General features: G+C 49.2%; 1 long non-coding RNA gene across 1 annotated transcript; it reads right to left on the bottom strand.

Moving 5' to 3' along the window:
• Nucleotides 1-98: 98 nt before the first annotated feature.
• On the bottom strand, nt 99-12,913 carry LOC138743935 (uncharacterized). The gene is made up of 2 exons (XR_011345121.1): nt 12,781-12,913; nt 99-356 (listed from the first exon to the last, which is right to left on the bottom strand). It is a non-coding gene; the product is annotated as an uncharacterized lncRNA (long non-coding RNA).
• Between the last annotated feature and the right edge of the window lie 9,492 nt (nt 12,914-22,405).

Genomic DNA, 22,405 nt, shown 5'->3' with positions numbered 1-22,405 from the left:
GGAATATTGTGTTTTCTGATTGTGTGCTGTGTGGGGTGTGTGCTGGTTTTAGAAACCAAAGCATTAATTGATAGAATAACTGATAAATTATCCGCCAAGACTTTCTAAAATTATTTATTCACAAAATGTGGCTTTTCTTGCAAAACCAGCATCGAGTGCTCATCTCTGAAGTCCTCTCATCGTCTTCAACCATTGTATTTGCTGTGGAGAATCCTGGAATCTGACCCAGCAGTGTTGAAGGAAGAGTGGGTTATTTTCATGTTGAAATGGTATGTGAATAGGAGGGAAACTTGCCGCTGTAAGTGTCCTCAAGTATCTGATGTCTGCCATCATGCATAGCTGGGTGACTAAGTGAACTGCAAGATGATAGAAATGGGAATTATTATCAGCATAAAGAGCGAGCAGAGAGTGGGCTTGAACAGCCCACTCTCTCACTTGAGCAGACGTGTGGCACAGGGTCAGTACCCAGTCAAAACCCCTAGAAATGCTGGAGGAACTCTGTGATAGTCGCGCCCCAGTCAAGATACAAAAATGACAACCAAGCCACATAGACTTTATTTGAGTAATGGAAGTGGGAATGAGCAGTGTGTAGTGTTGGGTAGACAAGGTCTCCTCACTAAGACTGGTCTCATTCAAAGAACACAGTTGCAGGAACAATATTTAAGGCATTTTCTTGCATACAAATTGGATATAATTTCTTTGAAAGTATTGCTACAGCTTTATGTTTTACATTTTGCATATCCTCTTCCTAAAGACAGGGAAATGATTTGTTGTCGGTCATTTATTCTCACATACAAGTTATAATTAAGAGACATCCTTTCTGTATACAAAAAATCAACAGAAGTCTGGAAGGGTTGCTCTCAGTACACATCAGCATCTGTTCTCTGCCCTCCTGATTTTTGGTTTCCAATGAGCACATGTCAATGGATAGTTTCTCTTAAATTATTGAAGTTAACAATGGTGCCCAAAACTTCTGAGCAAAACACTGCCTTCCAGGGACTCAGTGTCATCAGCAGTGCTGCTGGATGCTTATTGCAGCCTTTGACAACATACGTCGCGTCTAACTCAATCAGCTGCATTTGGGTGGGAAACTTAAGAACAGGCTGCCTTTTGACAGCTCGTTGACTCTATCAGTAGTCAGTTAGCACTACTGTGTTAAAGATTCAGACAGGCATCAGGATATCTGGAGCCTGGGGTTCGTAGAAGAGGTGAGAATTGATGCCACCAGTTCTTTAAAGTTATAACCTGTTCTTAAGCTTCTTGTGATTGTGGTTTTTGGGCTAGTGTTCTGTGTGCCCTTTCTTATTTCCATTCCTTCCTGCATTTATGGCATTCCCAGGACTTTTGGGATCTATTCTTTTATAAATTTTTTCATATCTTTGCCTTCTTCATCTTCCTTAAGACCCACTATCTTTATATTGTTTCGCCTACTATAGTTTTCCATTATATCCATCTTCTGAGCTAACAACTCCTGTGTTTCTTTAACTTTTTTATCACTTTCTTCCAATTTTCTTTTTAAGTCGTTCACCTCCATATCTACTGCCATTACACGTTCTTCCACATTTTCTAATCTTTTCCCTACATCTGTTATGACCTATTCTACTCATTTTTTCTCCTGTACTTTTCATTTTTCTTTTCATTTCACTAAATTCTAGTGTCAGCCATTCTTTTAATGCTTTCATTTGTTCTTGAAAATTATTTTTAATCTATATACTGTCCATTCATTTTACCTCCTATTCCTCTGAGCAGAGCTTGGTGTTCTTCTTCTATGTCTGCTCTTGGGTTTGTGGTCTTCTATTTCTCTTCCGACTTTCTTGTTGAGCTGCTTGGCTCAGTTTGTTGGGTACTTTTTTTCCCATGGTGTCTTGATGTTGGTTCTCTTCTTCTGGGCTGGTTATCTGTTATGTCTCTAGTTTCCTTTTTTTCTTTCTCACCCCTCCCGTTCCCATTGCTTTCTTTATCTTCCAGCTGGGAGTTCTGCTGTCGGGCCACTCTCAGCTGGTTGTCCCCCCCCCCCCCCCCCCCGGTGTTGTCCTTGTCGTGCAGAGTTGTGCACCCTTGTTTGGCTATCAGCTATCCCAGAATGCTCCTTCTAGGCCAACATTCTGCAGCAGGCACATCTGTGGGCCAGAGTTTCTGGACGCTATCAGAATCACCTGCTTAGGTTCGAAGGGAGCAGCCTTGCAATATCAGACTGCAGCCCCAATGGGGTCCATGACATAGCACAAGGGCTCAGACCCACCTTTACGGTGTCAAAAGGGAACAGAACTGGGGCATTTAATGTGGGCAGACACTGGCAGACCTATAAAGGGTCACACATTGGCAGTGAGAGGGTTAAAGAGCAAGGAGACAGGATGGATGTGGTAGATATGTGAAGAGTCAAACACCAAGGTGTGGTGCAATCAATAACCGCAAGCAAACAACAAGCTAATGATCAAGGGCTTTAATATCCTAAAACATCAGGCACATCTCTACCTGCTACTACCCTGGATCCAAGACTGGTGTGGAGGGAGGAGACTAGGCTATCAGCCTTTATTGGGAATCTATGAGGAGGAGTTACAGGGTCAGAGGTGGGCAGCCTGTACAGTCCAATGAGGTCACACCTTCTCTACTGTGTTCCACCACAAAAGGGTTGAGGCAAACAGTCTCGGGTGGTGAGGGGGAAATCAAGACTAACATCATGGTTCAAGAAGTGCCCTGCTGCTGGTAAATGAGAGCGGGCGGGTACATCCACCTTTTTCTGCTACGTGTATCCCCCAGGAGTAAAGGTCGAGTCACATGTGGCCCAACTCGTCCATGCTGACCAATTTTGTATTTTGGGCTATATCCACTTGCCTTCATTTGCTCCATGTCCTTCCAAGGCCTGCCTGTCCGTTCCTCTGTCCAAATGCCTTTTGAACATCAAAGTTGTGGCTGATTCTACGGTTGTGTCCTGCATTCCATTCCAGATACAGACCACCCTCTGAGTGAAAAGGTTGCCCCTCAGGTCACTCTTAAAACTCTCCCCTTTCACCTTAAATCTATGCCCTTTAGTTCTAGAAGCATCTACACTAGGAAAAAAGAGCATATGGACTTTAGTTTGTCATAGATGGTGCTTGCAGTGGAATAATGTCCCCTGTGAAATTATTTCTGTAAATTAAAAGTATTGTGGGAACACGCATGGGTGTATTATGCCATAAATTAATTCATATTGTGTGTTCCATTAGATGCCATCTTGATCAGAATAAAAAATGCTTACTGCTTCTCTCATATGAGGTGATTCTTTAAGAGAAATACACGAAAAAAGGAGTAATCAATGAATTTAATCCAGGAGTGATTCCTAGTTGGTGAGCTTGGCCTTGTGGCATGCTCTTCCCACTGACCGCAGCCTCCCACTGACCGCAGCCTCCCACTGACCGCAGCCTCCCACTGACCGCAGCCTCCCACTGACCGCAGCCTCCCACTGACCGCAGCCTCCCACTGACCGCAGCCTCCCACTGACCGCAGCCTCCCACTGACCGCAGCCTCCCACTGACCGCAGCCTCCCACTGACCGCAGCCTCCCACTGACCGCAGCCTCCCACTGACCGCAGCCTCCCACTGACCGCAGCCTCCCACTGACCGCAGCCTCCCACTGACCGCAGCCTCCCACTGACCGCAGCCTCCCACTGACCGCAGCCTCCCACTGACCGCAGCCTCCCACTGACCGCAGCCTGCCACTGACCGCAGCCTGCCACTGACCGCAGCCTGCCACTGACCGCAGCCTGCCACTGACCGCAGCCTGCCACTGACCGCAGCCTGCCACTGACCGCAGCCTGCCACTGACCGCAGCCTGCCACTGACCGCAGCCTGCCACTGACCGCAGCCTGCCACTGACCGCAGCCTGCCACTGACCGCAGCCTGCCACTGACCGCAGCCTGCCACTGACCGCAGCCTGCCACTGACCGCAGCCTGCCACTGACCGCAGCCTGCCACTGACCGCAGCCTGCCACTGACCGCAGCCTGCCACTGACCGCAGCCTGCCACTGACCGCAGCCTGCCACTGACCGCAGCCTGCCACTGACCGCAGCCTGCCACTGACCGCAGCCTGCCACTGACCGCAGCCTGCCACTGACCGCAGCCTGCCACTGACCGCAGCCTGCCACTGACCGCAGCCTGCCACTGACCGCAGCCTGCCACTGACCGCAGCCTGCCACTGACCGCAGCCTGCCACTGACCGCAGCCTGCCACTGACCGCAGCCTGCCACTGACCGCAGCCTGCCACTGACCGCAGCCTGCCACTGACCGCAGCCTGCCACTGACCGCAGCCTGCCACTGACCGCAGCCTGCCACTGACCGCAGCCTGCCACTGACCGCAGCCTGCCACTGACCGCAGCCTGCCACTGACCGCAGCCTGCCACTGACCGCAGCCTGCCACTGACCGCAGCCTGCCACTGACCGCAGCCTGCCACTGACCGCAGCCTGCCACTGACCGCAGCCTGCCACTGACCGCAGCCTGCCACTGACCGCAGCCTGCCACTGACCGCAGCCTGCCACTGACCGCAGCCTGCCACTGACCGCAGCCTGCCACTGACCGCAGCCTGCCACTGACCGCAGCCTGCCACTGACCGCAGCCTGCCACTGACCGCAGCCTGCCACTGACCGCAGCCTGCCACTGACCGCAGCCTGCCACTGACCGCAGCCTGCCACTGACCGCAGCCTGCCACTGACCGCAGCCTGCCACTGACCGCAGCCTGCCACTGACCGCAGCCTGCCACTGACCGCAGCCTGCCACTGACCGCAGCCTGCCACTGACCGCAGCCTGCCACTGACCGCAGCCTGCCACTGACCGCAGCCTGCCACTGACCGCAGCCTGCCACTGACCGCAGCCTGCCACTGACCGCAGCCTGCCACTGACCGCAGCCTGCCACTGACCGCAGCCTGCCACTGACCGCAGCCTGCCACTGACCGCAGCCTGCCACTGACCGCAGCCTGCCACTGACCGCAGCCTGCCACTGACCGCAGCCTGCCACTGACCGCAGCCTGCCACTGACCGCAGCCTGCCACTGACCGCAGCCTGCCACTGACCGCAGCCTGCCACTGACCGCAGCCTGCCACTGACCGCAGCCTGCCACTGACCGCAGCCTGCCACTGACCGCAGCCTGCCACTGACCGCAGCCTGCCACTGACCGCAGCCTGCCACTGACCGCAGCCTGCCACTGACCGCAGCCTGCCACTGACCGCAGCCTGCCACTGACCGCAGCCTGCCACTGACCGCAGCCTGCCACTGACCGCAGCCTGCCACTGACCGCAGCCTGCCACTGACCGCAGCCTGCCACTGACCGCAGCCTGCCACTGACCGCAGCCTGCCACTGACCGCAGCCTGCCACTGACCGCAGCCTGCCACTGACCGCAGCCTGCCACTGACCGCAGCCTGCCACTGACCGCAGCCTGCCACTGACCGCAGCCTGCCACTGACCGCAGCCTGCCACTGACCGCAGCCTGCCACTGACCGCAGCCTGCCACTGACCGCAGCCTGCCACTGACCGCAGCCTGCCACTGACCGCAGCCTGCCACTGACCGCAGCCTGCCACTGACCGCAGCCTGCCACTGACCGCAGCCTGCCACTGACCGCAGCCTGCCACTGACCGCAGCCTGCCACTGACCGCAGCCTGCCACTGACCGCAGCCTGCCACTGACCGCAGCCTGCCACTGACCGCAGCCTGCCACTGACCGCAGCCTGCCACTGACCGCAGCCTGCCACTGACCGCAGCCTGCCACTGACCGCAGCCTGCCACTGACCGCAGCCTGCCACTGACCGCAGCCTGCCACTGACCGCAGCCTGCCACTGACCGCAGCCTGCCACTGACCGCAGCCTGCCACTGACCGCAGCCTGCCACTGACCGCAGCCTGCCACTGACCGCAGCCTGCCACTGACCGCAGCCTGCCACTGACCGCAGCCTGCCACTGACCGCAGCCTGCCACTGACCGCAGCCTGCCACTGACCGCAGCCTGCCACTGACCGCAGCCTGCCACTGACCGCAGCCTGCCACTGACCGCAGCCTGCCACTGACCGCAGCCTGCCACTGACCGCAGCCTGCCACTGACCGCAGCCTGCCACTGACCGCAGCCTGCCACTGACCGCAGCCTGCCACTGACCGCAGCCTGCCACTGACCGCAGCCTGCCACTGACCGCAGCCTGCCACTGACCGCAGCCTGCCACTGACCGCAGCCTGCCACTGACCGCAGCCTGCCACTGACCGCAGCCTGCCACTGACCGCAGCCTGCCACTGACCGCAGCCTGCCACTGACCGCAGCCTGCCACTGACCGCAGCCTGCCACTGACCGCAGCCTGCCACTGACCGCAGCCTGCCACTGACCGCAGCCTGCCACTGACCGCAGCCTGCCACTGACCGCAGCCTGCCACTGACCGCAGCCTGCCACTGACCGCAGCCTCCCACTGACCGCAGCCTCCCACTGACCGCAGCCTCCCACTGACCGCAGCCTCCCACTGACCGCAGCCTCCCACTGACCGCAGCCTCCCACTGACCGCAGCCTCCCACTGACCGCAGCCTCCCACTGACCGCAGCCTCCCACTGACCGCAGCCTCCCACTGACCGCAGCCTCCCACTGACCGCAGCCTCCCACTGACCGCAGCCTCCCACTGACCGCAGCCTCCCACTGACCGCAGCCTCCCACTGACCGCAGCCTCCCACTGACCGCAGCCTCCCACTGACCGCAGCTTCCCACTGACCGCACTGTGCCAGCTGAATCTGCAGATGGACTCACAGCGGAGCTGAGTGTGTCAAGCACACCACACTTAACAAGCTGGTCACGCTGCAAGTACAGGTGCGGGGACCGGAAAAGGGATGGGTGACCATCAGAAAGAGTGCTGTAGTAGGTACATGGATGAGGGTGCAGGAGTCCCCTGTCTCCATCTCCCTTGCAAACAGATACACTGCATGGGATAGGGTGGAGAGGTAGCCTCCCAAGGGAAAGCAGCAAGAGCCAGACTTCCGAGGCACCATCATTAGGTGCACCGGAGGAGAAGGAAGATACAAGGATGGCTGTAGTGTTAGAGGGGATTCAATTGTAGGAGGAGTTGACAGACATTTTAGTGGCCACAAAGAAAATTTACCCGAATGGAATGTTGCCTCCCAGGTCAATGGCTGCAGCCCATTCTTAAGGGTGGATAGTCAGTGGTGTGGTACATGTCATTACCAACAATATCAATCAGAAAGGTACAGTGTTAAGGAATTAACAGCCATGTTAAAAATCAAAAAAGGTGATCTCAGGAACAGGAGAGTGCGCCTGACGAATGCTTCACTGGGGTATCAGTGCAAGAGCCAAGTGACTCAGATTTGTGGCAGAGTGGCACCAGCTAAGGAGAAGGTAGCATTGACACAAGCAAGAAGGGTTAGGCCCAGACAGGTCTGAAACTTGTATCCTCTTGGGGCAAATTAAAAGCACAAAGCTGGAGAAACAGTGATAGAGAGGAAGGCAACATGGCCATGGAAGTTTCTCCAGCTTTGTGCTTTTAGTTCAACCAAGAGGTCTGCAGACCATCGGGGCATCCTCTTGGGGCATTTGCTGGGAATATTAGGGCGGATTTACACTTGGTTGGGATAGGAACTCAAGGAAGGGAACTGAGGAGGGGGCAGGGATGGAAACAAAGGCAAGGAACCAAAAGGCAAGTGTGGAAAGCGTTGAAATCAAGGATGAGAAACTAACAAGGAGCAATGCAAAATAATTATTCACACATGTAAATAGAGATTTGAATACAAGGATGGGAACTGAACAAACAGGGGAATTCAATGATCATAAAGATCATGAAATTAGGGAAAGGAGGTGGGAGAGTATTAGTAAAGGATGAAAAGTTACAATATTAAGAGGGGGAAATCTTGGTTCAGAGGATCCTGGTTTGGATGCATGTACCTGAGGAATATTAAGGAACAGAAAGTGTTGGGGGCTCTATATTTACATTTCCAGTAGTAGAGGCGATGTGGAGAATCCAGATTAGCAATAATAGTTTGGAGGGGTAATTCTCCAGATTGCTGGTGAAGCCATTTTTGAATCATCCATTATGATGGATGCGAAGTTGGCCATTGAAAAAGGATGAGCAAGTGAACTTTTTGAGTGTGGGGCCTTGGGAAAAGGATCATGACATGATAGAATTCTTCATGAAGATGGAGAGTGTGAATTTGTTACAAGATGAAGGTCATGAATCTAAATAAAGGAAACTACAAAGATAGGAGGCATAACAGAGTTACGACAGATTTGTGAATCCTAAACGATTGACGGTGGGCAATCAATGGCAAGGTGTTAAAGTGTACATGGATGAATTCTCTGTTCTTATCTGGTGTGAAACTTAACCAGGGAAGGTGGTTCAACCATGTCTTACAAAAGACATGAGATCCAAAGGGGAACAATGTAAAATGGCCAGAAAATGCAGCAAACTTTTATTAAGCAAAGAAATTGTTTAATGACATGAGGGTAAGCTAGCAGAGAACATAATAACTGACTGTAAAATCTTCTATAGATATGTGAATACAAAATGATTTTTGAATACGAATGTTACTTCCCCCCATAGGGAAAAATTTATTATTTATAATGGTGAACAAAGAAATGGCAGACTAATTAAACTCATTATTTGTTTCTGCCTTCACAAAGGAGGTAATCTCCCAGGAATATTGGGAAACCCAAGATCTGGGGAGGGAGAGGGAGGATATGAAGGAACTCAGTATTGGCAGAGAAATGTTGTTCAGGAAATTGACAAGATTGAAGGCTAATATCCTGTTATATGTGGATTTCGGAGAAACACGTGGCCTCCCTGCCTGTCTGGAATATTGTGTGCTGTGGGTGTCTCGTGTCCTCCCTGTCTGAAACTTATCAGAAGTCACATCACCTGTCAATCAAGGTTGGGCTCTGGCCACCCATTAGTGTACACCTTGCCATTGGCTAATTTAAATCACCTAGGGACATTATTGGCTAAGACACCCAGACCAGAACTGTGTAAAACATCGATGCATAGCACATTCTTTCTCTCTAAATGCAGAGGGGTCTATAGACTTCACTAATGGAAGGCACACCCTTCAATCCAACACTTGCTTGTTAATTTGCCCCTTTATACGTTAGCAAAGAAACCTCCCACTGTTATGCTGTATATGGACAAACTCACATCAATGTAGTTCACACATAACAATGTCAATACACCTCTGTATAAAACTATTAGAAATATCTGTTGCAGGTAATCCAGAATGTCCACTGCCAGAAGTGAGAGGGATCTTTTAACATTCCTTTTCTCTTCCTTGTCCACTGTCTTTCTCAATGACACAAACTTTGATCATCCTCTGGCTGAAGGGTAGGGCTGACAACATTGAGGAAGTCCTGGCAGCAGGAGTTACAGTTTTGAGTCAGTCTCACAGATGTGGATGTGGTATCAGAAATGGAGGGCATAGAGTCACAGTGTTTCACAGTAAGGAAAGATCTTGTCCATCCCAACAAAACTGGACCTATTTGCCTGCTTGTGAGGAACATAAAAAGTTTGGCATGAGGGCATGTGATAAAAGTGCAGCAGCTTTAACCATGATGTGACCTCCCAGAACAGCCAAATTTCCTTGTCCAGAGGAATGGATTGGCCATAATGTAACATAGACATTACACAGGCAATGTATTGAGATCGCAATGCTCGTACTATGGAAGGGTCCACTGCAACTGACATCCGCTCACCTTCCACACACCAGGGCAAACAAAACATACCTTCCCACATTATTGTTCTCCAATAATATACTGAATACAGTCCCAGATGTGGACTAATAGATACAATGGTATAATAGTTGAATTTCCAGACTGGTCGCAAGAGAGCCAGACCACTGATCCAGACAAGAGTTCAATTCCCATCATGGCACATTTTTAGGCTAATAAATTTGAAATTAAAAACTGTATAGATGAACATGGAACTATTGTACTGAATTAAGAGCCCATCTGGCTCAGTACCTGGACCAACAATCTGCTGGAAGAGCTCAGAGGGTCGAGCAGCATCAGAGGCAGAAAAGAAACGCCCAACATCACAGGTCGGAACCCTTCACTGAGATCTTATGAAGGGCTCCCGTTTGAAACGCCAACCATTCTTTTTCTCCCACTGATGATGTTCAAAGATGCATTCAGGATAAGAATGTGGAAGGAAACTATAGTGCACAGGGAAACACATGCACATGGGCTCGCTTCCTGCAGATGGCAACCCTGCTCAGGATTGAACTCAGATACTTGCAGTATGGGACCTCTCGATCAACTATGAAGATAGCGCGTTAGAAATAAAAAGGCCATCAAAGTGCTGATAAAATCCATGGGTTTATTAATAGAGGGAATGAAGCTACGCTAAACCTTTTATTGGAGAATTTCCTCCTCAATTAAAACCAAGGACTATATCTGTATACTATGACATTGCTGTTTACAAACCATTCGATGCACAATTTTATGCTGCTATCTCCCTCCCAGTTCTAAAGACAAGAATGCCAATTTATCTAACTTGCTCACATCATCACTGGTGCCATTTCACCAAATCTGTTTTGCATCTTTTTCAAAGGTTTGACATCTTAACTAACGAGCCCAGTATAGACACCACCGTCCAGTGAAATATTCAGCATACCTTGCTTTCTTTTTGTACTGTATTGGTTTTCTCCAATCACAATGCTGAGGACTTGAGCTGTACTTCCAGCAACTTTCTTCTCTCATGTGCTGCCTTCTAAGATTTGTGTCCGCGGACACCCCCACCCCCCCACCCCGGATCTTTTCCCTGCGCCTCGTTTAAAATTGTGTTGCACTTCCTCATTCTCCCCACACTCCCATACCTCAACTTTCAGTGGTGGCATAACTGCGTAGTTTAAACACGTGAACACAGATTCAGAGCAGGAGGAGATCACTCAGGCCCTCAGATCTACACTGCCATTCAATCAGACCACCAATTACCTCTTTGTGACCTCAGCTCCACATTCCTACCCCTTATCTTCCCCCCCCCAGCAGTTTATGTTCTGCTGAACTCTGTAACCACCCTCCGTATAGCTTACAATGTTTCTGAGTTTTTGTCAAATCTAAATTTTGAAATTATGCCCAATGTTCTCAACAAAGCCCATCAGCATAAATCAAAGAAAGCAGGAGTCCCAACATTAACTTTAATCAAATCCTGTTTTTTCCTTCTAATCTTAAAAACAGACGATCATCATTATTTTCTGGTTTTGGTCCTGATCCAATTTCATAACCATGCAGCCACTCAATTTACAAACAATCTGCTCTGTGGTGCCTTGTGAAATGCTTCTTGAAAATCCATGCTCACAACTTCTCGCCACCTACACCGACTTTCTCCATCGCCACCTTCCTGCTTTTTACCATTAATTTCACTACTTTGTAAAAAAAATCTATCCAACCTTGTCTTAAACATATTTACTGAGGTCGCCTCCACTGCTTCAATGGACAGCAAATTCCATAGGTTCACCATCCTCTGAGAAAAGCATTTCCTTCTCATCTCTGTCCTAAATCTACTATATCCTGAATCTTGAGACTATGTTTCCGGGTTCCAGTCTTCCCCACTAATGGAAACAATTCAGCTACCTCTATCTTATTTAGGCCTTTCATAATTTTATGTTTCTATAAGATACCCTTTCATTCTTCTAAATTCTAATGAATACAGTCCCAGATGACACAATCTCTCCTCATAGGCCAGCCCCCTCATTAAATTCTTACTTTCTGCAGTAGCACAAGTGCACAAGGTACACCAAACAACAGAAGGCCTTTTCACACCACATTGTAAAATGGAGATTCCCCAGGAAATTTTCCCCAGACCACCCTGCAGCATGAAGAGTCAAACAGCCAAGCAGGGAAGCCTTGTGACGTCAGTGCTTGTGGGCTGCGACTCATAGGTGATTAAAATTCTAATTAAAAGGTGCTTACTGCCAGAGATGCATCAGTTCGTGGTGATGGCAGCACAATGTGGGATGAATGGATGTCTTCGTCAACCATAATCCCTCACGCAGCTGTATTTCTCAGAGCAGTTCGAGCTGCGTGAGGGATTATGGGAAACAAAGTCACCCATTCATCCCTCATTGTGCCGCCATCAGGACTTGCTGAATCATGAAGGATGGGGTGAGCGAGTGGCAGACTACTGATGACCGGGAGGGAGGAAGCAGGCAGGTGGGCGACCGACCTACCAATGGCCGGGAGGGAGGGAGCAGGTGGGTGACTGACTGACGGACAAGCAGGGAAGGAGCAGGTGGGCAAACAACTGACCTACCGACGGCTGGGAGGGAGGGAGCGGGTGAGTGATGGACGGATGAGAGGGAAGGAACAGGCAGGTTAACGACCGACCAATGGTCGGGAAGGAGGGAGCAGGCAGGCGAGAGACCTACCAACAGCCAGGAGAGAGGGAACAGGCGGGCAATTGACGGATGGGGGGGAAATTACTCTTACTCCTGTGAGTGCATAGCACGTCATCGGTTGGGGATGGGACTCCTCTTAAATTGCCGGGGAGGGAAAATTCCCAGGAATTTGGACCGCGGTGTGAAAGGCCCAGGAGATCCTGAATTCCCAAGAATTTCTCCGGGACAAAGTAGGGTCACCGCTCGCCTGCGGTGTGCAAACACCTCGTATCTCTATTGCCATTCTACACTGAGACAAATGATTTCAGCTGACAATATAGCTTAAGTCTGGGCTGTCCTTGCTCAGCCCAGGCCATTAACACAAGAGGATTCATCGCTAGGCCAATACTCAGTTTGGAAACTAGGGTCTGAACAACATCAGAGGAGAAACATCACCCCTGCCCCATAGCTACCTGTCTATCCTCAACTGACAGGACACCAGAGCTGCAAAATGTAGAATGTCAGCAAAAAAAATTTGATGTGTGGTTGCGCACATCCTCATGGCGAACCAGCTCCACATGTATTGCCACGTGGCGGGGCAGCCATGGGAAATGGCGTCGTCAGAGGTTTCTCTGACTCTAGCATCCCTTCCAGCGCGCACCCTGGGCAGCGATTATGATGTCACAACGCACCAGGCGACTGAGCTCCTGCTGCCCTTAAAGGGGCGTACTGAATTTAAATAAAAACAGTCGTTAACAACCCTCCCGGTTAAATTCCATACAGAATATTTTGGAGGATCGAGAACCAAGGAATACTCCAGAGGCATAGAAACTCGGATGTGCACTCTGAAGGAGGATTTGATATCCCAGGGGATGAGAGTGGTTCCTTCCCCTTCCATCACATGGGTTGTGAGCCCTGATTGAAGGGTATCAAGGTCATCGTATCCAGGGATGGAAATCTGGCTTTGCAATGGATCAGGATCAGGAAGTGTTTCCTTCCTGTTCATGAAAATGTAAAGAGCAGACCAGCATTCAATGAGAGGTAGTGCACACCCAGTCTAGGAACTGAGTGAAATGGAAGATTAAATCAAAACGGGCTTTCCTCATTACTTTCGCTTCCTATCAGTCAGTAAAATGGACCCGCAGACCTTGGCTTTAGATATGGATAACACAACAACACACAATGATATACTGCTCTTTGTATAGCAGCCTCTGAAGAAACCAGAACCAGGATTGTCTCTCATCCAACAGCTGTTCCATTATTCAGTAAGATCAAGCTGGACCCTTAATCTCAAACTTGCTTTTCACTAAAGCGCAAAGTGTTTGATCACTTTGATGCATAAACTTGACAAACCCTGTGATGCACTGCAGTGAGTGTAAGCAGACACAAGATTCAAAGACTGAGCAACAGGCTTTATTCAGCTAAAAGTCTCTGCTGCGGCTAGCTGTGCTCTGCTCCTGAGTGACTGACCTCGAGAGGGGCTAGATGTGGCTTATATCCCAGGCAGATGATTGGCAGCTGGCTGGGTGGGGTTTGGTGCATTCAGGTCAACTGATTGACAGCCGGCCAGGTGTTGTCTGTCCTCTAGTGATCTTCCTGCGGGTACAGTGGTCACCCCCTGCAGGAGGCTGGTGGTGTATCACCACAAACCCAGATTTGAATATTCTCAATAACTGAGCAACCATGAGCCTCTGAAGACTGACAAATAGACAAAGAGAATCTCTGCATCTTGGCCATAAATAGCCTTCACCTATTGCAGTGACCTGGAATTCACTGTCTGTGTAGATTAGATGGCCGACCCCCTCCTCTTGGCTCCGCCAATATAAACCCTATTTTCCCAATATAAACCCTATTTCCCCAATATAAACCCTATTTTCCCGCCTCACCTCAGAATTACCTGAAGAGCTCTGTAAATACTGGTCGTTGATTGTAAGCTAATAAAAGCGAGTTTGTGCTCCTCACGAGTCTCCGAGTACTATGCTACAATTTTATTAGCTTACTTTTGAAGACAGGATGAAAGCCTGGCATGCTCCAGGTCGACTCTCTGTCCCCAGAGGCCACGGAAGAAATCGCCTACTGGTGGGAGTGCTTTCAGTCCTACATCGCAGCATCCCACGAGGTCTTACACTCTGATGCACTCTGGATATTGGCCCTCCTCTCTCGAATCAGCCCCAAGGGATATGCAGTCATCAGGGACTGAGCGACATAAGAGACGGCCATCAAATGTCTGAAGACTCACACCATGAGGCCTCAGAACGACGTGCTGCTAAGACACTGACTCTCACAACGTCAGCAATGACCAGGTGAATCGCTGGATGACTATGTCCTGGAACTATGGACACTGACAAGGAAGTGCTATTATGAAGCGGTCTTAGCCCGGATGAGGGAAGAGGAAGTCCAGGACACACTTGTGGTGTAGCATGAATAAAAGCTCTCATGAATGGAGGGAGAACAAATGCTTTTATTAGCTTTTAACTATGGGTAGGTTTTCATAGTAGTCTTCAGGAGGGTTCTGGATTTAGGCGGAAAACCAGGGTTATATGTGAGCATATGGGGGCGGAGCTGGGAGACAGGGCTAGCTTATTTACAAATTTACAGATTTAAGTGGTCCGGGAGTCTGGAGATCCTGGTAGCTCTGGGGGGCCTTGGGTCTCCTGGTCCCATTGAGAGGGAGGAGAGGTGGGCTGGGTGTCTGGCTCAAAGGTGGAGGGGGATGCACATTCCTCCTGAACCGGATCCCCCCTCGAGGCCCTGACTGGTGGCGTCAAAAATTAGCTCTGTGGCTTCCAGGACACCTGAGGCAATGGACCCTCTGTTCCGGTGGGTGCTGATGGAGATGGTGTCCTCCCTGCCATCCAGGTACTCCACATAGGTGTATGAGAGATTGGCATGGAGCAGTTTCACCCTTTCCACCAGGGGGTTGGTCTTGCTTCTCTTTACATGCTTCCTGAGAAGGACTGGACCAGGAGTGGTGACCCAGGTTGGCAATGTAGTTCCCTATGCTGAGCTCATGAGGCGTAGCGTTGGTCACAGTAGCGACCAGATGGAATGGAGAGCCATAGGGAAGAATTCCTGCCAGCGTGAGTCTGGATAACCCTTTGACTTCAGGGCAAGTTTGACAGCCTTCCAGACTGTGGTGCTCTCCTTTTCAACCTGCCCATTCCCCCGGAGGTTGTAGCTAGTAGTCCTGATGGATGCGATGCCCCTCGCCAGCAGGTATTGACATAGCTCACAAAGGATGAGCCCCGGTCACTATGAATATAGCTGGGATACCCAAACAGGGAGAAAATGGAATCTAGGGCCTTTATGACTGACAAAGTGTTTGGACATGGAATGGCGAACAGGAAGTGGGAATACTCGTTAATGGTAGACAGGAAGAAGGTGTTCCTGTTCGTGGAGGGGAGAGGTCCCTTAAAATCGACACTGAGCTGTTCAAAGGGCCTGGATGACGATCAGGTCCACCTTTGAGGGGCAGAAAAAGTGCGGGTTGCACTCCACGCAGACCTGGCAGGACCCGGTTATTTGCTGACATTTTCCACAGAGTAGGGCAGATTGAGTGCCTTGACAAAATGAGCCACGTGGGTACCCCTGGATGGCAGAGCTCATTATGCAGAGACCGCAGTTGGCCGGTGTGTGCAGAGACACAGCTTCCTCTGGATAAGGCATCTGGAGGGTCATTAAGGGCTCCTGGCCAATAGGCAATCTCATAATTGTAGGGGGAGAGCTCGATCCTCCACCTAGCAATCTTGTCATTCTTGATTTTTCCCCTCTTGACATTATTGAACATGAATGTGACCATACACTGGTCAGTGAAGAGCGTAGATCTTCTACCAGCCAAGTAGTGTCTCCAGTGCCTTATGGCTTCTACAATGGCTTGCACCTCCTTTTCCACCGATGGGTTCTGGAGCTCATGGCCTTGTAATGTCCGCGAAAAAAATGCATCCGGCTTGCCCGCCTGATTGAGGGTAGCAGCCAGGGCTATGTTTGAAGCATTGCTTTCTACTTGGAAAGGAACATTCTTGGCGGTTTTCACAATGTGATTCCGGAGGTAGTTAAAAGCCATTTAACCAAGCGATACCTCACCAGCTGAACAACTTGATAATGGAGGTGAGGGTCAACAGACATCTGACAAATTGCTTAATAGACAATGGCTTGACGGAGAGCTTTATAAACTCTATGACTGCCTGGTGGTACAATCTAAATGTTACCCATAGACTATCGTATTTATTTAGCATCATAATCGTATTTGGCGACTATTCAGGGATATTGTACTGTACACTTATCTGTAAAAGGGGTGGGAATTTTGCAAGTTCTGACTGTATTTGTTAAAAGGTTCGTGTGCTTCTGTGTTGCTGGGCCTGGACTTCCTGTGTCACCTTAAAAGTATGACCATGGAGTACTCAGGTCCACTTCCCTCAATCATGGTGTGGAATGGAAGGCCTCAAAAGCCGGACACCACATGCAGCCTCTGCACGCTGAATATCGAATCTCTGCCTCTGTTCCAGAACCTAACACCTGACTGTAAGCCGATAGCCAGAAAGAGCAGGCGATATAGTGCAGGGGACCGGGAATTTATTAGAGCCAAAACACAGTGGCTGCTTAAAGAGAAAATCATTGAACCCAGCGACAGCCCGTGGGGAGCCCAGGTAGTAGTCGTTAGAGGGGGAGAAAAGCCCAGACTAGTGATTGACTAGAGCCAAACTATTAATCGCTTCACACTCCTGGACACATACCCCCTCCCACAAATCTTGGACATGGTGAATGAAATTGCGCAGTACCATGTCTATTCGACCATTGACCTGAAAGCTGCTTATCACCAGTTACTAACCCATTCTGAGGACCATCCCCACACAGCATTTGAGGTGGATGGATGACTTTATTAGTTCCTGAGGGTCCCCTTCGGTATTACGAATGGGGTCTCGGTTTTCCAGAGGCAAATGGACGAAATGGTAGACAAGTACAAGTTCAGAGCTACTTTCCCCTATCTCAATAACATCACCATTTGCAGACATAATCTGGAGGACCATGACACCAATCTTCAGAAATTTCTCTACACAGCCAAATCCCTCAACCTCATGTACAATGTCAGTAAGTACGTGTTCCGGACCAAGCCATCCCGGGTTATATGGTGAAGAATGGCATCATTGGTCCAGAACCTGAGCGTATGTGCCACCTCTTAGACCTCCCTATCCCAAAGACCATGAAAGCCCTAAGGAGGTGCCTGAGCTTCTACTCATACTATGCCCAGTGGGTACCTCATTACACTGATAAGGTCCACCCCCTCTTAAAATACACCTCCTTCCCATTATTGGCTGAAGCCCAAGCAGCTTTTAGCTACATCAAATGCTCCATTCCTGATGGAGAGCAATGCCTCAGACATAGCTCTGGCAGCGACCGTTCAGCAGGTGGGCTGGTTGGTAGCTTTCTTTTCCCACACCCTACAAGGCCACAAGCTCCGAAGCCTGTCTGTGAAGGAGACCCAAGCCATTGTGGAAGCCATCAGGCACTGGAGGCACTACCTGGCTGGCAGGAAGTTCACTCTTCTCACTGATCAGCGATCTATTGCATTCATATTCAACAATACACAGGGGCAAAATAAAGAATGACAAGATCACGAGGTGGAGGATTGAACTCTCCACCTATAACTCCGGATGCCCTATCCCGAGGAAGCTGTGCTGCCGCACACACCAGCCAGTTGCAGTCACTCCATGACGAGCTCCGCCACCCGGGCGTCACCCGCGTGGCTCATTTCGTCAAGGCATGCAACCTGCCCTTCTCTATCGAAGGCATCAGGGAGATGATCGGCTCATGCCAGGTCTGCGCTGAGTGCAAACCGCACTTCTACCGCCCCGAAAAAGCACACCTGATAAGAGGTTCCCACCCCTTCAAATGACTTAGCTTACCTTCCACCAACGGAAATGTGTGCTTTCTTAAAGTTATTAATGAGTACTCGCATCTTCCGTTCACCATCCCCTGCCCAGTCACCACCACTACAATCATCAGAACTCTGCACTCTATTTTCACCATGTTCGGATATCCCAGCTATATCCATAGTGACCGGGGCTCATCGTTCCTGAGTGAAGAGCTACACCGATACCTGCTCATAAGAGGCATCACCTCAAGCAGGACGACCAGTTACAACCCCCGAGGCAATGGACAAGTTGAAAAGGAGAACGCAACAGTTTGGAAGGCTATAAAATTGGCCCCCTGGTCTAAAGGCCTTTCAGACTCATGCTAGCAAGAGGTTCTACTCCATAAGGTCACTTTTCTACACCGCGACCAATGTTTGCATTCCTGAGGAAATCCATGTTGGGGATCATTCTTCCAGCATGGATAACGACACCAAAACAGCTCTTGCTGAAAAAGCACGCAAGGAGAAGCAAAGCACGCCAATCTGATGCGGCATTCCGAGATGGCAGGGATGACATTGCTGTGATCAGAGATCTGGTACCCTCAGGAACTGTGGTCCAGACACCCTCAATAGGCCAGGAACCTCCAAAATCCCCGCGCAAGGTTCTGGGTGACATTTTCCCAACGGAGCCACCATCAGGCCCTGGACCCCCGAGGCCCCTCGGAACCACAAGGGTATTAAGAGGCTCGACTAGAATAATCAGGCCCCCCCCCCCCCAGACAGGCTCAACTTGTAAATAATTGTATATATTCCTTGCTGAACGTGGTTTCTCTTTTTGCTGCAGCTTCTTTTCTGAAGGAAGGGGTGAATGCAATGAACTGGAATTCACTGTCTGTGTGTGTAGATTAGACAGCCAACCCCTCCTCTTGGCTCTGCCCCCGTCAGTCCTGATATAACCCTGTTTTCCCACTTTACCTCAGAATTACCTGAAGACCTCTGTAAATACTGGCCGTTAGTTGTAAGCTAATAAAAGTGTGTTTGTACTCCTCGAGTCCCCGAGTAACATCGATCACGCTACACCTATCATTGCTCTCCCTCCTTGATTCTCCAATAAAAACAGTGTCTCTGCACCGACCTTGTGAGCCCTCTTGCTCATTCCTCCCAGCTTCTCCGAGTATAGGCCAATCCCTACTCAATCTCTCCTGTGAAATCAGAATAGAGAAACCGCACTGCTCCATCATCAAAGCGATGACCTTCTTCCTCAGATGCAGCGAGTACACAGAGGAAGAGAGATGTCTTCACTGATTTGCTCACTGTTGCATGTGGTAGAAATTAGACTTCATCGCATTCATTTCAATGTCAGTAGGCCTTTATGATCATAAGGCCTTTACAACAGTGAAAGTAGGAGAAAAAGATCAAGAAGATTCAGATCAGCATGAATGAGAACAATCTTTAAAACATTTTTAAGGCAAAGAAGAAGATTCAAGGCAAAAGTGCTAACGAGGAGGATTATTGACAGTAGAAGTTAGCATTAGCTGAAATGTAGCCACTGTATGAGTACGTGCTGAGTATTCTTCTCTATTGATGTGAATCCTGTGTCACATACAGAAAGCAAGAACATCGCCTTAACGCATTCCATTTCCACTGCCTCAGATCCATCCCCACTGGCTACTCATGGTGCGACAGAGTCACAAACATCCAAGTCCTGGAGAAGACTGAAAGTACGGACCTCTACCCAATCATCCATGCTCGCCGTCTGTGGTGGGCTGGCAGCATTGTCCATAAGGAGGACGGCCGATTTCCCCAAGATATTCTCTACAGTGGGCTACCAGATGCTCCCTGCCCTGTCGACCGCCAACGTCTTCGCTACAAAGACATGATCAAGCGCGATCTCCAGTCATTCCATGTCAACCATACTGACTGGGAGGACCTCGCAAAAAAAAAATCACACTGCGTGGCGTTCCGCAATTCGCAGTGGCATATCACAATGTGCCAACAACTACAAAAAGTTCTGTGAGTGCAGAAGAGCTAAAAGGCACCGTGTTCATCTTCGCTCGTGAAGGGATGGGCCGTGATGATGGGCTTGAGGAGATACAAGGCAAAAGTGAAGGAGAAGTGAGATAGGTGTAATAATTACAATCTCAGTATTAGAGTCAGACAGTGTGTGCTCTTCATCAATGATGATCAAGTTGACATTCTGGGCTAGTCCCATTTGTATGCATCTGGTCCATACCATTGGAAGCTCTTCCTAACCTTAATATCTGCCCACATGGCTTTTGAATGTTGTAAATAATTCAGTATTTTTTCCAACAATAAGGCAACAGCCTTTTTCTTTCTTTTTAATATATTTTTATTGAGTTTAACATAATAAGCATTCAGGTGCCTAACCTTTTATCCAGAATTCCAAAACACGGCAACCTCAAAACGCCAGCACTTTTTTTTTGTTAGGTGACATCCACTCAGCAAAGATGAAGTTTGGCACCAAACATGACCCAATGCGACCCTCGCTCAACTTGCGTCACATTCTGCATCGCTAATTAGTGGTATCATTACTTTATAAGTACACTAGCCGTCGAGCATGACCCTCGCTCAACTTGCATTGGAATATCCCGTGTCATTCCGCTACTTTATAAGCACCTCTGAATCACCGTATACTGACACCCATCCAGTGTCACAGCGCTTTTAATTGGCCCAGCGGCCGCGGCTCAATGGCTGTCGTCGCGACCCGTAATCCCCCTCACAGCTAAAACTGCTGTGCCAGTGCCAGTGCAGGGGAACAGAGAACAGAGAAGGGGGCCATCCCCCTAGTGCAGTGGTGGGGGGGGGGGGGCGTGGGAAAGACTGAGATAGCAGTGTGACTTGGGTGACCAGGCATATGGGGTGGGGTGGGGAGAGACAGCAGCACAACTCCGGCGGGGAGAAGATGGCAGCGTGACTAGGCAGGGAGGGGGAAGACGGCAGTACAACTTGGGCGGCTGGACTTAAAGGGACTGAAATCAAATGATTCTAAAATCCAGAAGATTTTGAACAATGGTAGGTGTCCGATCCCGACGATAAAAGGTTAGGCACTAGTACATGACAATTCCATAAGCAATCAATTGTATACAAGCAAATACATACCAAAGGGAGAGGGAAAAATTAGTAATAAAATGTGGATCTCTACATTAATAGTTACTTGTAATAACTCCATCTAGTAGTAAACATAATAAACGCAACCAGGTCAGACTCATTATTAGACTGTTATATTGAAATAATATGGATAAAAAAAGAATAAAAACAGAAGGACTAAACTAATCTAATCCCCTCCCTCGAATCAAGGGGACATTTTTTTTTGAAAGGAACAGAAATCAATAATGATGTGGAATCACCGACGACCCGTGGAGAATAGACAAAGAATTACTGGAACGCATAATAATTATTGACTCTTCCAATTAATAAAAAAAATTCTAAGACTGGGCCCCACAATTTCATGAATTGAAACTTTCTATCTTTAATATTATATCTGATTTTCTCTAAACTTAAATAGGACATGACATCATAAAGCCACTGTGTACGAGTAGGGGCTGAATCTCCTTTCATTTCAATAAAATAGCCCGTCTGATTATCAATGAAGTAAAAGCTAAGACTTTTTCCAGAGATGCCGATAAAGGATTATCTGAGTCACGAGAAAAAACAAACAAAGCAATTAACGAGCAGGGCTCCAAGTTAATCTTGAAAATTGTTGATAGTTTGAAAAATCTTTCCAGAATCTCTCTAAATTTGGGCATTGCCAGAACAGATGAATCAGAGAGGCTTCAAAAATTTTGCATTTTGCACAAAATATCTGCATACAAAATGGGATAAATTGTTTGGACATATGAGTTCTGTGCACCACTTTAAATTGTAATCAGCAAAGTATTGCAGAAAATGAGGAATCATTACTCAGGCTGACAGAAGAGCAACAATCTTCATCTGAAAACGTTATTTTCAAGTCTCGTTCCCAATTTCCCAATCCCAACAGCCTTTTCCAAACCTCCAGGCCCACAAAGTCCAAAGCAGTGGTTCGCAACCTTTTTCTTTCCACTTATATTCCACCTTAAGTAATGCCATAGGTGCTCTGTGATTATAACAGATTGCTTAAGGTGGTATGTGAATATGTGGGTGGGGGGGGGGGAGTTTGAAAACCTGACGTGGACTTTTACCCCTCCATAAATCTTCGTCCGCGAAGCCAAGCCAAAGAAAGAGAAGAATCTAATTGACTCATTATG

This window comes from Narcine bancroftii, chromosome 10 (genome assembly GCF_036971445.1).
Source record: "Narcine bancroftii isolate sNarBan1 chromosome 10, sNarBan1.hap1, whole genome shotgun sequence".
Taxonomy (NCBI): Eukaryota; Metazoa; Chordata; class Chondrichthyes; order Torpediniformes; family Narcinidae; genus Narcine; species Narcine bancroftii.
The sequence above is the reverse complement of the archived record's forward strand: the minus strand, read 5'-3'. Positions and strand labels throughout refer to the sequence as shown.